This window comes from Rattus norvegicus, chromosome 2 (genome assembly GCF_021556685.1).
Source record: "Rattus norvegicus strain SHRSP/BbbUtx chromosome 2, alternate assembly SHRSP_T2T, whole genome shotgun sequence".
Classification (NCBI taxonomy): Eukaryota; Metazoa; Chordata; class Mammalia; order Rodentia; family Muridae; genus Rattus; species Rattus norvegicus.
In genome coordinates, this window is record NC_141535.1 from 4,985,423 (window position 1) to 4,998,607 (window position 13,185).

The window sequence follows — 13,185 nt, forward strand, 5'->3', positions numbered from 1 at the left end:
GTCCAATGAAAAAGCCTGTGGGCACTTTCTTGATTAATAATTTTGTTGGAGGGCCCAGCTCCAGAAGGTCGAACTTGACTATCTAGAAGAAGTAAAAATCATAACAAGGTTTCTGTAGGTGAACCAGTGGAAGGATCATTAAGGGAGAAGGCCAAGGGGGTGTCTGGTCCTTTCTCTGGCCTGTGTGAGTCCCTCCTCTCACTGGGAGGCGCGTCCCAGGGTCCTCATAGCATTCCTGGCCTGTGCCTTGGCCGCTGGCCAAGTGAGCTTTTCGGGAAAGGCGGGGGTCGTTAAGGAGTGGTGCAGGGAGGGTGTCAGGTCTGGTCCTTCGAGGGACCTCCTCCATTCTCTCTCTCTCCCTTGCTCTTCTGCCTATGTCCTTGCCTCTGCCTCCACCACTGCTGCTTCCGCTGCCAGCACCTCCCTTGCCCGCTGGCCAGCCAAGGCCCTCGGCGTACTGAGGTCATTGTGCCTCTTTCTGGACCGGCTCCATGATCTCATCTCCTGTGCACTGAGGGGGGGGGGAAGGGGGGCGGTATGAGGTGGCAGGGACCCGCTCACTCTCCTCAAGGCACCTGCCGCCCCTCTACCATGGCTCTCCCGCTCTGAAGGTCCCGGGGTGTCTCTGTCGCGTGCAGGGGGTCCCTGTGCCACGGGTGGGCTCTTGCAGCCTGCCCAGCCTTTTGGGCCTCGCCTGTCAGTCCCGCTCCTGTCTGGGTAACTAGCTGTCCTGTTCCAGCGCAGAAGTTTAAAGACCCCGGGGGGGGGGGTCGCCCTACCGCCGGTCGGTCATCCGCAGGAGGGCTTCCCATTTCCTCCCTCCACCTGGTAGTCCCTGAGACTCAGCGGGCCCCCTCTGGCCGCCGGTGCTTCCAGAGGAGGCGGTCGGGGGGCCATGTCTCTGGCCCACTCTGGGTGCCCGTGGGGTCCCGGCCCAAGCGCCCGACTTGCCCGCCCATTGGCTGGCCGCCACTGGGTGCTGGGTTCGCTGCGTCCCATGTCCCGTGTGTCCAGCCTTTCTGTTCCCGACCTTGTCTTTTTTTTCTTTTCACATGTATCCTTTAATTTCCCGCTGGCCGGCCTGAGGTGGAGCCGCCTGGCAGTTGGCCCCTCTCTTCCAGTGCAGCAGGGGCGGGCGGGGGAGCTTGTGCCAGTGTTAGCACCCATAGGAGTCCGTTCACACCCCAGATACCGATAAGACTCTTAGCGGTGGATCACTTGGCTTGTGCGTAGATGAAGAATGCAGCTACCTTCGAGAATTAATGTGAATTGCAGGATGCATTGATCATGGAAACTATGAACGTGAAAGACCCCCTCCAAGAAAGGGAATTGTACAAGCCCAAGGCCCTCAACTATAGAAGTAAAAAGTAAGTTTTCAGATACACAGACTCAGAACTAAAATAAGCCTGGGAAAGTTCAGATGTGTCCAAGCTTTGTGGGACAAGCTGACCCATCATTTAGACGAAACAGACCATAAAAGAAAACATAATACAGAAACCAATCTAAATTATTGATATTGCTTTATGGGCCACCTAACAAGAGATAAACCCCTAGCCCCTGACATTCTGGAAGCCCCAACCTGCACGTATTCTCTTGCTGTGTGCCTCACTTGAATGCACCAACCACGCATCTGCTTCTCTAAGCCTGCTTCTGCTCCCCAATACCCTATAAAAACCCGCCCCTGGTTCTGTTAGGTGCGCCAGTCTTCTGAATTGACTGGGATGCCCACAGATACCTGTGTATCCTGATCAATAAAAATCCTCTTGCAGATTGCAGCCTGTGGACTCGAACTGGTCATTGGGCTCGAGGATCTCAAGGCTGAGGGAAGATTCTCTCTGAGAGTTTTACAAACTCACTAGAGGCCCCGGGTTCCTCCCGGGGCTACACCTGTCTGAGAGGCGCTTGAGGATCAATCGCTGCCACGCCCCCTTCGGTTTCGACGCCTTGGGGGGGGTGGCGTGTCGCGAGCCCCCTCTGTGCACTCGAGGGGTTCTGCTGCTTGGACTCTGCTCACAGGGCCTCTCCCCTCGGCCCTCCGTCTCCCGAAGTTCAGACTGGGTGGTGTCTGGCGGTTGTCCACGCCCGGTGGGTCTATGTGGGCCTAGATCTCCCCATACACCGACGCCGCGCGCTGGCCACCCTTCTTGTGGCTCATTCCTGCTCGCCCCGGTGCTCCCGCTCCCGTCCTTGCCCGCTCTCCCCACCGTGGGGACACATCGGCGGGGGCCGGTCTGGTGCCTGGGCGGGACAGGGGCCAGGGGCCGGTCCGGTGCCTGGGCGTGAGAATGGCAGTGTCACCCGGGTCGGTCGTTGCGCCTCCAGTCTGGTGGGAGGTGGGCCCCGCCCACTGGGCCGCCGCCATGCACCCGCCAGTATGCGCAGAGAGAGCAACCTGCAAGGGTCGGACTGGGGGTGGGAGGATACCGCACCTGCCGGGGCTTGTCTCTGGTACCTCTCCTACCCCCCTCCCTCTTGTGTTGTGGGGTGCCAGATGGCGTGACGCTGCAGCATGGCGCTGATGCGACTTGTCCCCAGGATGTGGGAGCTGGCCGGGGTAGAGAGGTCGCAGGCCCCGGCCTGGGACCCTGGCACCCTCCCGCTCTCCTCTTCGTCCGTCAGACCGCAGCCGCGTGCGCCCTCCTTTCCTCCTTCCCCTCTTGACCTCGACCTCAGATCAGACGTGGCAACCCGCTGAATTTAAGCATATTAGTTAGCGGAGGAAAAGAAACTATCCAGGATTCCCTCAGTAATGGCGAGTGAACAAGGAAGAGCCCAGCGCTGAATCCCCGCCGCGTGCCGTGGCGCGTGAAATGTGGCATAGGGGAGACCCACTCCCCGGCGCCGCTCGTGGGGGCCCAAGTCCTTCTGATTGAGGCCCAGCCCTTGGACAGTGTGAGACCCGTAGCGGGCCAGGCCCGCCAGGCCCGGATCTTCCTGGAGTCCGGTTGCTGGGAATGCAGCCCAAAGCGGGTGGTAAACTCCATTTAAGGCTAAATACTGGCACGAGACTGATAGCCAGCAAGTACAGTAAGGAAAAGTTGAAAAGAACTTTGCAGAGAGAGTTCAAGAGGGCGTGAAACCGTTAAGAGGTAAACGGGTGTGGTCAGCGCAGTCCGCCCAGAAGATTCAACCCAGAGGCGCACGTTCGGCTGTGCTGGTGATCCCTGCGGAACTTTCCCACTCCCCTTTCCTCCCGACCCCTCCACCTGGGCGTTTTTCTCCTCCCTCTAAGCGTCCCTCCGTCACTGTCCCTGTTCCTCCCAACAGGGTGTCGGAGGGCGCTCAGGAGGCCGGCGCAGGGGCACAGGTGCGGCCATGGGTGGGGTTGGTGGGTGACCGTCCCTCCACCACTGTTCAGCAACAGGCCTCAGCCAGGCGCCCTTCCACCTTGGCGGTGCTCCGAAACCGGCTATGAGACCACTGGGAAGGCACTATGGGGAAGGTGACTGGGGGTGCAGTGCAGCGCAGCATCACTCGTGGGTCCCAGACCACCCCGTCCTGAGTGTTACAGCACATCCTCTCCATACAGAAGACACTTACAGACAGACAGACAGACAGACAGTCACACACAGACACGCGCACACACACACACACACACACACACACACAGACACACACACACAAATACATATTTAAGTATTTAAAATGATGTTTAAAAAAAACAGTTTTCCTGTTTAACAGACGTTTAAAGGGAAGTTGGCTGACTGAAAGGTTTTGTGGTTTTTTATTCTCTTTTTTAACAATAGGAGGTAGATCTGTTGGCCCTTTTATTGAAAGCCAAAGTATTAAGTGGCGAGTCAATGTTTCAACTTTTCCCATTATGTTCCTTTCAGGAAAACCAGGGACTGTTGTTTCTTTGGCTTTTCCTTTTTGAAACAAAATGAAAGGAGCTCTACCAGTTGGCCTAGTTTCCCTGCTCCTTTTCCCTCTGCCATGGTATACTCTATGAAATAAAGTAAATAAATGAAGATTCTAGTTATTTATTTGTTTGGGAGACCCGAACCCTCTCTCAAGAGACACTTCCATCTCCCGCCTCCACACACACAAGGCCTCCTCCCTGTACGTGGGGGAAGGGGGAGGGGTGGACAGGAGCTAGCTGAGAGGGGGTGGGGTGGGGTGGGGTGGGGCTGGAGAATGTGCATGTCCCAGAAGGACTGTCAGGGAAATACTGCTGCTGCCCTAGCATGCTTTGCTTCAGCCGTGAGCCAGGCGGTGCCTCTTTGGGGAGGGGGGGGCAAGTTTTCTGCCTGAAATCAGTGAGTGATGATTTTAGTGTGAATGTCTGATCCCTTGCTGTCCTTTCAGTGCTCTGGCTCATGGCAAATGACTGAAGAAAACCTTAGTTAGACTCACACCCAGCTGTTTGGAAATGGTAATGGAATTGATAGCACACCCTCAGGGAAAGAGGAAGACTCCCTTTGCTCACTCCCAGCCTCACCCTGCCAGCTCTGGATTTCTAAGTAAGGCTGAATCTGAACCATATTTACAGGATTTGGCATTTCTCATTCATGTTTAATGTTTAGTTAAATAAAGCTTGTGAAGGGCTGGAGAGATGGTTCTGCACTGCTCTTCCAGAGATCCTGAGTTTCATTCCTCAGAAACCATATAGTGGCTCACAACCCTCTGCAAAGGGATATCCCGTGTACTCTACTGCCGTGTGTATATAAAAAGGGCTTTAGTATACTCATATAAATGAAAATAAGTAAATAAACCTTTAAAAGAATGAAACAAAATGAAGCTTGCAAAGAAATTGAGCATCTTAAAATGCCGGGCATGTCTATCCACTACTTTTATTTTTTTTCGTGTGTGTAAAACATAACCACAGAGATGGTTCCCCTTTTATTAACCTCGATAGCACAACTGGGACAAAAGTGCAAACTATCATCTACCTATCTGGGAGTGGAGTGGTTGGATACAGGGAGATGGAACATTTGCAGTTAGTAAAGTTCTGCTGTCAGTTTTTTTTTCCTTTCCTTTTTGGTTAGATATTGGGAGCTTTTTTTTTTCTTTTTTAAAGTACAAATTTTGTTTTCTGTCCAACATTCTGATCATAGTTTCCTAACACAAAGCTCTTTCCAGATCCTTCCTCCCCATCCACCACCCCATTTACCCCAGGCCTGCCCTTATATGTGGTTGATGCATCCCCAGGTGAATCTCCATTGGAGAAAGCACGATATTCCCATCTCCTATGACTGTCAATGGCAGATGACTTATATGCCAGTGACTTCGGACTTGACTCCATTTTTCCCTTGGAGAGCTGGGTTTGGATCTGTTGAACGAAGGCAGGTCCTGGGTTTTGAAACAAACAAACAAACAAACAAACAAACAAACAAACAAACAAACACCAAAAAATATTTAAAGCAGGCAACAACTGCCTGCACGCCAAGAGACTGTTGACACCTCTTTGGAGCTAGTACGATGTGAAACTTGCTTAATAAAGTAGAATCAACACAGCACAAAGGGAACACTTTAACAAATCATGAGGGAGAGAGAGAGAGAGAGAGAGAGAGAGAGAGAGAGAGAGAGAGAGAGATCTGTTTATCACCCTCCTCTAGTTTTTCAGACTAGAGATTTCATCTTCCTCTGTCTCTGGTACTGGTGGCTTTACTGCTGGTTTGGGGGGATTGGGATAGGGATAGGAAGAAAAAAGTCTTGAGTGCTGATTTTAAACTCTCTCTCTCTCTTTCTCTCTCTCTCTCTCTCTCTCTCTCTCTCTCTCTCTCTCTCTCTCTCTCTCTCTCCAGTGCTCTCCCTCTCTAGAGCACTCTCTCTCTCTTTTTCTCTCCCTCTGCCCCTCTCCCTCTCCTTCTCCCTCTCCCTCTCTCTCTCTCTCTCTACACACACACACACACACACACACACACACACACACACACACACACTTCCTAGTATGAAAGAAAAAAATGAAAAGGAAGGCACCCATGGTGATGCATGACTTTGATCTCACTTTGGTCTCAGCACTGTAGAGGAAGATAGGAAGGCTTATGTAGATGCAATGTGAAGAATGTGACATAAGTCAGATTAGTTAATGGCTAGGTAACTGTTACCTAGCTAGTCTGCCATTTTGTTGCAGTTACTAATATTATAAGGACACTTTCTCATTGGTTGTTTCTGCTGTTACTGCCGGAATTCATTACATATTCTGTTAGGTTCTTCTGTGTGATAACACACTCAGAAACCAAACACTGTAGAAGTCAGTCTAACTGCTTTCTTTGTTGTCTAGTTACCTGCAATAATCTTGGACCTGAACTGAACACCCAGCAGCATTTCCCAAAACCATCCATGTATAAGCTTTTATAAGCTGGACCACCAACACTAGAGCGACAGTGCAGACAGAGACTATTTGGAACCAGACTTCCATTTTTAGATTTGTTTGTGTTCTTGTTTTTTTTCTCCATTCCTGTCCTGTTCTGTCCTGTCCTGTTCTGTCTTGTCCGTCCTGTCTGTCTGTCCGTCTGTCTCTCTGTCTTTCTGTCTGTAAATCCACACATATAGTTCTTTCCATGTCTTATATTTCAAAACAAATAATGCTTGTTGTGCTTCTCATCTCATTCAAGGGTACTATTCTCTAGATCAGAGGAGCCCCCTTACAATTCTCCAAAGGTAGTGATGACTGGGGTGTTCAGTGTGACTAAGCAGGAATTATATGGTTGCTGCCATTATGCTTGGTCTTACCCAAGGTAGGGTTTAGGGGCATGGTTGCCAAGATGGCAAACAACAGACAGTGATTGAAGAGATGGAGCAATAACCTACAATTCTCCCCCTCTGTCACTGTTTCTCTGTCACTCTCTTTGTCTCTCTTCCCTCCTTCCCTCCCTCCTCTCTCAGACCTGAATGAACATTGGAACTAAAGTAAATGTTCAGTGAAAAGAAGTCAGATGCGGTGCTGCATGTCTTTTATTGCATCACTTGAGTGGTGGAGGTGGGTAGAACCCTGTGCGCAGGCTGCAGACCTGATCCAGGTACTGATTTCCAGGGTTTATGTGCAAAGACGCCTGACTCAACTAAAGAAATGAAGAGGAAATTAAAGAAACAGATACAATTAACTTGGAATAAACCAAACAAACTAAGGAAAAGGAAAGGCAGTATTGGGGTGGCCTGGCTTACAGAGGAGGGGCAAACATTTATTTGCCAGTGCCACCTCAGTTGAATACACACACACACACACACACACACACGCACACACACACAAATGCACACAAACACACACACACACAGAGAGAGAGAGAGAGAGAGACAGAGACAGAGACAGAGACAGAGAGGGAGAGAGCAATCAATCTGTTAATCTGTTTTCTCCCTCACCTAGTTTTTCAGACAGGGTTTCCCTATGAATTCCTCTGTAGACTGATGTCTCAGAGAGCAAAGTTGCTGGTTGTTAAAGGTCTAGGGAAAACAGGAAGGCCTAGATGCAATGTGTATGCCTAAGGGAACTGTTAAGACCTAAATGCCCTGTGAAGGAGGCCTACATCATATATACATATGTACACACATATTCATATGTATGAATATGTATGTGAATGTGTATACACTCAGGTATCCTTTATTTTATTAGCTTATTTGAATATAATGTCCATGCTAATCAAAAAGAGGAAATTTTCTTTGGCATCGGATTCTTCTTGAACAAAAAATGGGTGTAAATAATCATATATTCAGATGTTATGTCTAATATTCAGAAGATATTCCCAGATACGGTGTTAATCCATCATAGTCCATGTGTGAACAGAAAACAGACTTAGTAAGAATTTTGGCAAGTGGATTTTAAAAACTTATATAGGGTTATTAAGAGCAGTGGTAACATTTTTTTAACTTGATATTTTATATATTTACATTGCAAATGTTATTCCCTTGCCGAGTTACCCACTCTCCCACAACCCACCCCCTGCTTTCATGAGGATGCTTTTCCTCCCATCCACCCACTCGCACCTCAATACCATACCATTACCCTGCACTGGAGAAAGGAACATTCACAGGACCAAGGGCTTCTCCTCCTATTGATGCCAGACAATGCCATCCTCTGCTCCATATGCAACTGAAGCATTAGGCTTTTACATGAGTACTATTTGGTTAGTAGTTTAATCCCTGGGAGCACTGGTAAGTCTAGTTGGTTGATATTGTTGTTCTTCCTATGGGTTTGCACACCGTTTCAGCTCTTCCTTCACTCCTTCATTGGAGTCCCCATGGAGTCCGATGGTTAGCTTCAAGCATGCTTGTCTATACCAGCAGGTTCAGTTCAGAGAGAACTGGTCAGTGAGCCCTTAGGATTCAGAGGTAATAGTTATGTGTAGCTATCCCCTATGCCTGGCATTATGTATACATGCTGAATATTCACACCCAGGTCCATATGCTTCTACCCTCTGAGAAATTTCCCAGTCCTAGAGTGATGAATGTTTGCTTAAGATTTGATAACAGAGTTTAATTGTTTTCTGTTTTTGCTTTTGTTTGTAATTTTCCATAGGCAACAAGCAGGTGGATATTATAAAAGACACCCGAATAGACCAGAAAATAAAAATAGTAATAGATGCATTACAAGGAATTCTATAAAACCGTATTTTGCATACTTACCTTGTGAAGCACACTTGATATTTCTGGGTTTGCCTGTTATATAAACAGCATAGTTTGATAGAAGGACAGTTTAGACTGTTTAAATAGAGAAGAGTAAGAGAGATACATCTCTTGAAATAGTATAGAGAATGTGATACTTTATCACATGAGAATTAAAACAGAGCCACATAGCCTTCAGCAGAGGAAATGAGGGAGAAGTGTGTATATACCTTTTGCAGCACAGTCTCTGGAATAAAACAAACAGGGACATTTAAATAAATATATAGCAGTATAGAAGACTTCATTTCTCTTCCAATATTTGCAATTACATAGTCAAACATTATATCTTGGAGTCATAGATCACTGTGCTATCTAGGATTGCACGATGAGGATGGCATAGTGGCAGTATAGGAAAATAACTGATAGGAAAAGCAGAGCAGTCACCCCATTAGGATTCATATGAATTGCATTTCCTCCCTGCTGGGAACTAAGCAACAATGGGTGAAACTGTACAAGTGCCTCTGTAGTAATTTGGTGTCTTGGGGTTATGTCCAGAGGATATACAGCTAGAGCACAAGGTGTTCAATTTATTTTTAGTTTGTCTGATTTAAAATGTGATTGCTGTTAGTAAACATTTTTGTGGTGATTCCTGAAACTTATTTGCTCTTTATTAGAAATTGTAGAATCATATTTATAATTTGCAGTCCTGGGGGTACTGGTGGTTGTACATGGGGAACAACTAAGTCAGCAAATGATTAAGTCAGACAATGCTGATGAAAAGAACATGGGATACCAGAGTTACAGCTGCCAAAGAACTGATAACCACAACCTAAGGGAAGAGTCTCTTCCCTCAACCTTGACTCCTTTAAGACATTGGCTTCAGCATCAGACAGGCCTTTACAAGTTTTATCCTGGGTAAGGGAATAGAACTAGTGTTTCAGTTATTCTTTTGTCCAGGTCTTTCAGACAGCCTAGGGCAGTCCTGGCTCCCCACATTAATAGATACTTCATAGCATTCATAAGACTTTCCAGCTGGATGTGACTTTTGAATGTTCTTTCATAAGCAGGGAAGTGTTAGATCACAGTCCTGTCTAACTGGCTGCTTTCCTCAAACCTGCCATTCCCTTTGTAACCTCTCAATATAATTGATAAGCAACATATTCTGTGGCCTTGTAGTCTCTCTGTCCCTTGCATCTGATTCCCAGGCCCGAAAAACCTTTAATGGTAACTCTGCCTCCACCTTTTTTCTTTCTGTGATTCATCTATTAGTCTAGATCACAAGGTATATATCGTACCCCAAGAAATCATACGATTGAGAAACACCAAAATCCTATAATTTCTTGGAAATTAAAAATTCTCACTCTCCTATCTTTGTCTTTAGTATCCCATTATGGTTATATGCGGCTATGATGCAATAAATCACCTCATACTCAAGGACTTAAGCATGTTTTCCCTTCAGGACACTCGACACACAATATATGTGCTGCAGTAAAAATAAAAACAACAAAACAAAACAAAAAACCCGACAGAACTGGTTCCCAGTTTTACCCCAGCTGTCTCACTCCCTTAATATTTCTGGTGCCTTTGGAAATAGCAATAATTTATCTCAGTGGCTCAATGCTGCCCCCATCTACTTTATGACACACTATTCTTCCCAACATGGCACCCTGTCAGGCTGTTCCTCCCTCATCCACAGCCCTCTTGGTTGGGTTTCCACCATGCCAGGCAAACACATCCCAATTCTTTGGTAGGCCCATGCATCTGGCCCCATACACTCTCTTAAACTCAATTAAGTTGCCTTATGAAAGAACACATCAAACAATATTTTCTGATGCAATTGATAAGATATAATTTGCCAATCTAGATGGGACAGAATCCTGTACATACCCATCCCTTGAGAATAGTCATAACAACCTGTAATATGTACAGAGAGGCAATAAAACATCTACTGCCATGTTCTCTGTGCTCTCACATTCTCCCTCTGGCTTCCTCTGCCTCTCTAAAACTTTTCTCCCACCCATCCTACCTATTTATCCAATGACAGGCCTGGTTCTATCCTGTACCTCCCTTCACCTCAATAATGATATCAATCTATTCTTTTACCCTTTTAATTAAAAAAAATAGAAACTTTTATCTCAAATATAAGTTGAGCACAACTATTATCATTTTGTAATTTAAAAGTATAAGATGTACCTACAACCCAGCCAAACTTTTATCAGTTAATCAGAACGTTTAGATATATTTTAGCTTTTAAAAGTCTTAAAATCTATTATATCCTGGATAGCTTATGTATTATGTGATAACTAGCTAATTAAATATGTATTCTCGGATTCGGTTTGTCAGAATTTTATTGATTATTTTTTGCGTCGATATTCATAAGGGAAACTGATCTGAAGTTCTCTTTCTTTGTTGGGTCTTTGTGCGGTTTAGGTATAAGAGTAATTGTGGCTTTATAGAAGGAATTCGGTAGTGCTCAATCTGTTTCAATTTTGTGGAATAGTTTGGATAATATTGGTAGGAGGTCTTCTATGAAGGTCTGATAGAATTCTGCACTACACCCGTCTGGACCTGGGCTCTTTTTGTTGGGAGACCTTTAATGACTGGTTCTATTTCCTTAGGAGTTATGGGGTTGTTTAACTAGTTTATCTGTTCCTGATTTAACTTCGGTACCTGGTATCTGTCTAGGAAATTGTCCATTTCCTGCAACTTTTCAAGTTTTGTTGAATATAGGCTTTTATAGTAAGATCTGATGATTTTTTTAATTTCCTCTGAATCTGTAGTTATGTCTCCTTTTTCATTTCTGATTTTGTTAATTTGGACACACTCTGTGTCCTCTCGTTAGTCTGGCTAAGGGTTTATCTATCTTGTTGATTTTCTCAAAGAACCAACTTTTGGTTCTGTTGATTCTTTCTATGGTCCTTTTTGTTTCTACTTGGTTGATTTCAGCTCTGAGTTTGATTATTTCCTGCCTTCTACTCCTCCTGGGTGTATTTGCTTCTTTTTGTTCTAGAGCTTTTCGGTGTGTTGTCTGGCAAATCGAATCCAAGAGCCCATCAAAACAATCATCTAACATGATCAAGTAGGCTTCATCCCTCGCATGCAGGGATTGTTTAATATACGGAAAACCATTAACGTGATCCATTATATAAACAAACTGAAAGAACAAAACCACATGATAATTTCATTAGATGTTGAGAAACCATTTGACAAAATACAACACTCCTTCATGATAAAAGTCCTGGAAAGAATAGGAATTCAAAGCCCATACCTAAACATAGTAAAAGCCATATACAGCAAACCAGTTGCTAACATTAAACTAAATGGAGAGAAACTTCAAGCAATCCCACTAAAATCAGGGACTAGACAAGGCTGCCCACTCTCTCCCTACTTATTCAATATACTTCTTGAAGTTCTAGCCAGAGCAATCAGACAACAAAAGGAGGGCAAGGAGATACAGATCGGAAAAGAAAAGTCAAAATATCACTATTTGCAGATGATATGATAGTATATTTAAGTGATCCCAAAAGTTCCACCAGAGAACTATAAAAGCTGATAAACAACTTCAGAAAAGTGGCTGGGTATAAAATTAACTCAAATAAATCAGTAGCCTTCCTCTACACAAAAGAGAATCAAGCCGAGAAAGAAATTAGAAATAATATAAAGTACCTCGGTGTGACTTTAACCAAGCAAGTAAAAGATCTGTACAATAAGAAGTTCAAGACTCTGAAGAAAGAAATTGAAGAAGACCTCAGAAGATGGAAAGATCTCCCATGCTCAGGGATTGGCAGGATTAATATAGTAAAAATGGCCATTCTACCAAAAGCGATCTACAAATTCTTTGCAATCCCCATCAAAATACCAATCCAATTCTTCAAAGAGTTAGACAGAACAATTTGCAAATTCATCTGGAATAACAAAAAACCCAGGATAGCTAAAACTATCCTCAACATTAAAAGGACTTCAGGGGGAATCACTATCCCTGAACTCAAGCAGTATTACAGAGCAATAGTGATAAAAAACTGCATGGTATTGGTACAGAGACAGACAGATAGACCAATGGAACAGAATTGAAGACCCAGAAATGAACCCACACACCTATGGTCACTTGATTTTTGACAAAGGAGCCAAAACCATCAAATGGAAAAAAGATAGCATTTTCAGCAAATGGTGCTGGTTCAACTGGAGGTCAACATGTAGAAGAATGCAGATTGATCCATGTTTATCACCCTGTACAAAGCTTAAGTACAAGTGTATCAAGAACCTCCACATCAAACCAGATACACTCACACTAATAGAAGAAAAACTAGGGCAGCATCTCGAACACATGGGCACTGGAAAAAATTTCCTGAAGAAAACACCATTGGCTTATGCTCTAAGACCAAGAATCGATAAATGGGATCTCATAAATCTGCAAAGCTTCTGTAAGGCAAAGGACACTGTGGTTAGGACAAAACGGCAACCAACAGATTGGGAAAAGATCTTTACCAATCCTACAACAGATAGAGGCCTAATGTCCAAAATATACAAAGAACTCAAGAAGTTAGACCACAGGGAGACAAATAACCCTATTAAAAATGGGGTTCAGAGTAAAATAAAGAATTCACAGCTGAGGAATCCTGAATGGCTGAGAAACACTTAAAGAAA

General features: G+C 45.2%; 1 pseudogene; it reads left to right on the forward strand.

Moving 5' to 3' along the window:
• The first annotated feature begins 1,198 nt into the window (after positions 1 to 1,198).
• LOC147995938 (5.8S ribosomal RNA) lies at positions 1,199 to 1,343 on the forward strand (annotated as a pseudogene).
• The last annotated feature ends 11,842 nt before the right edge of the window (positions 1,344 to 13,185 follow it).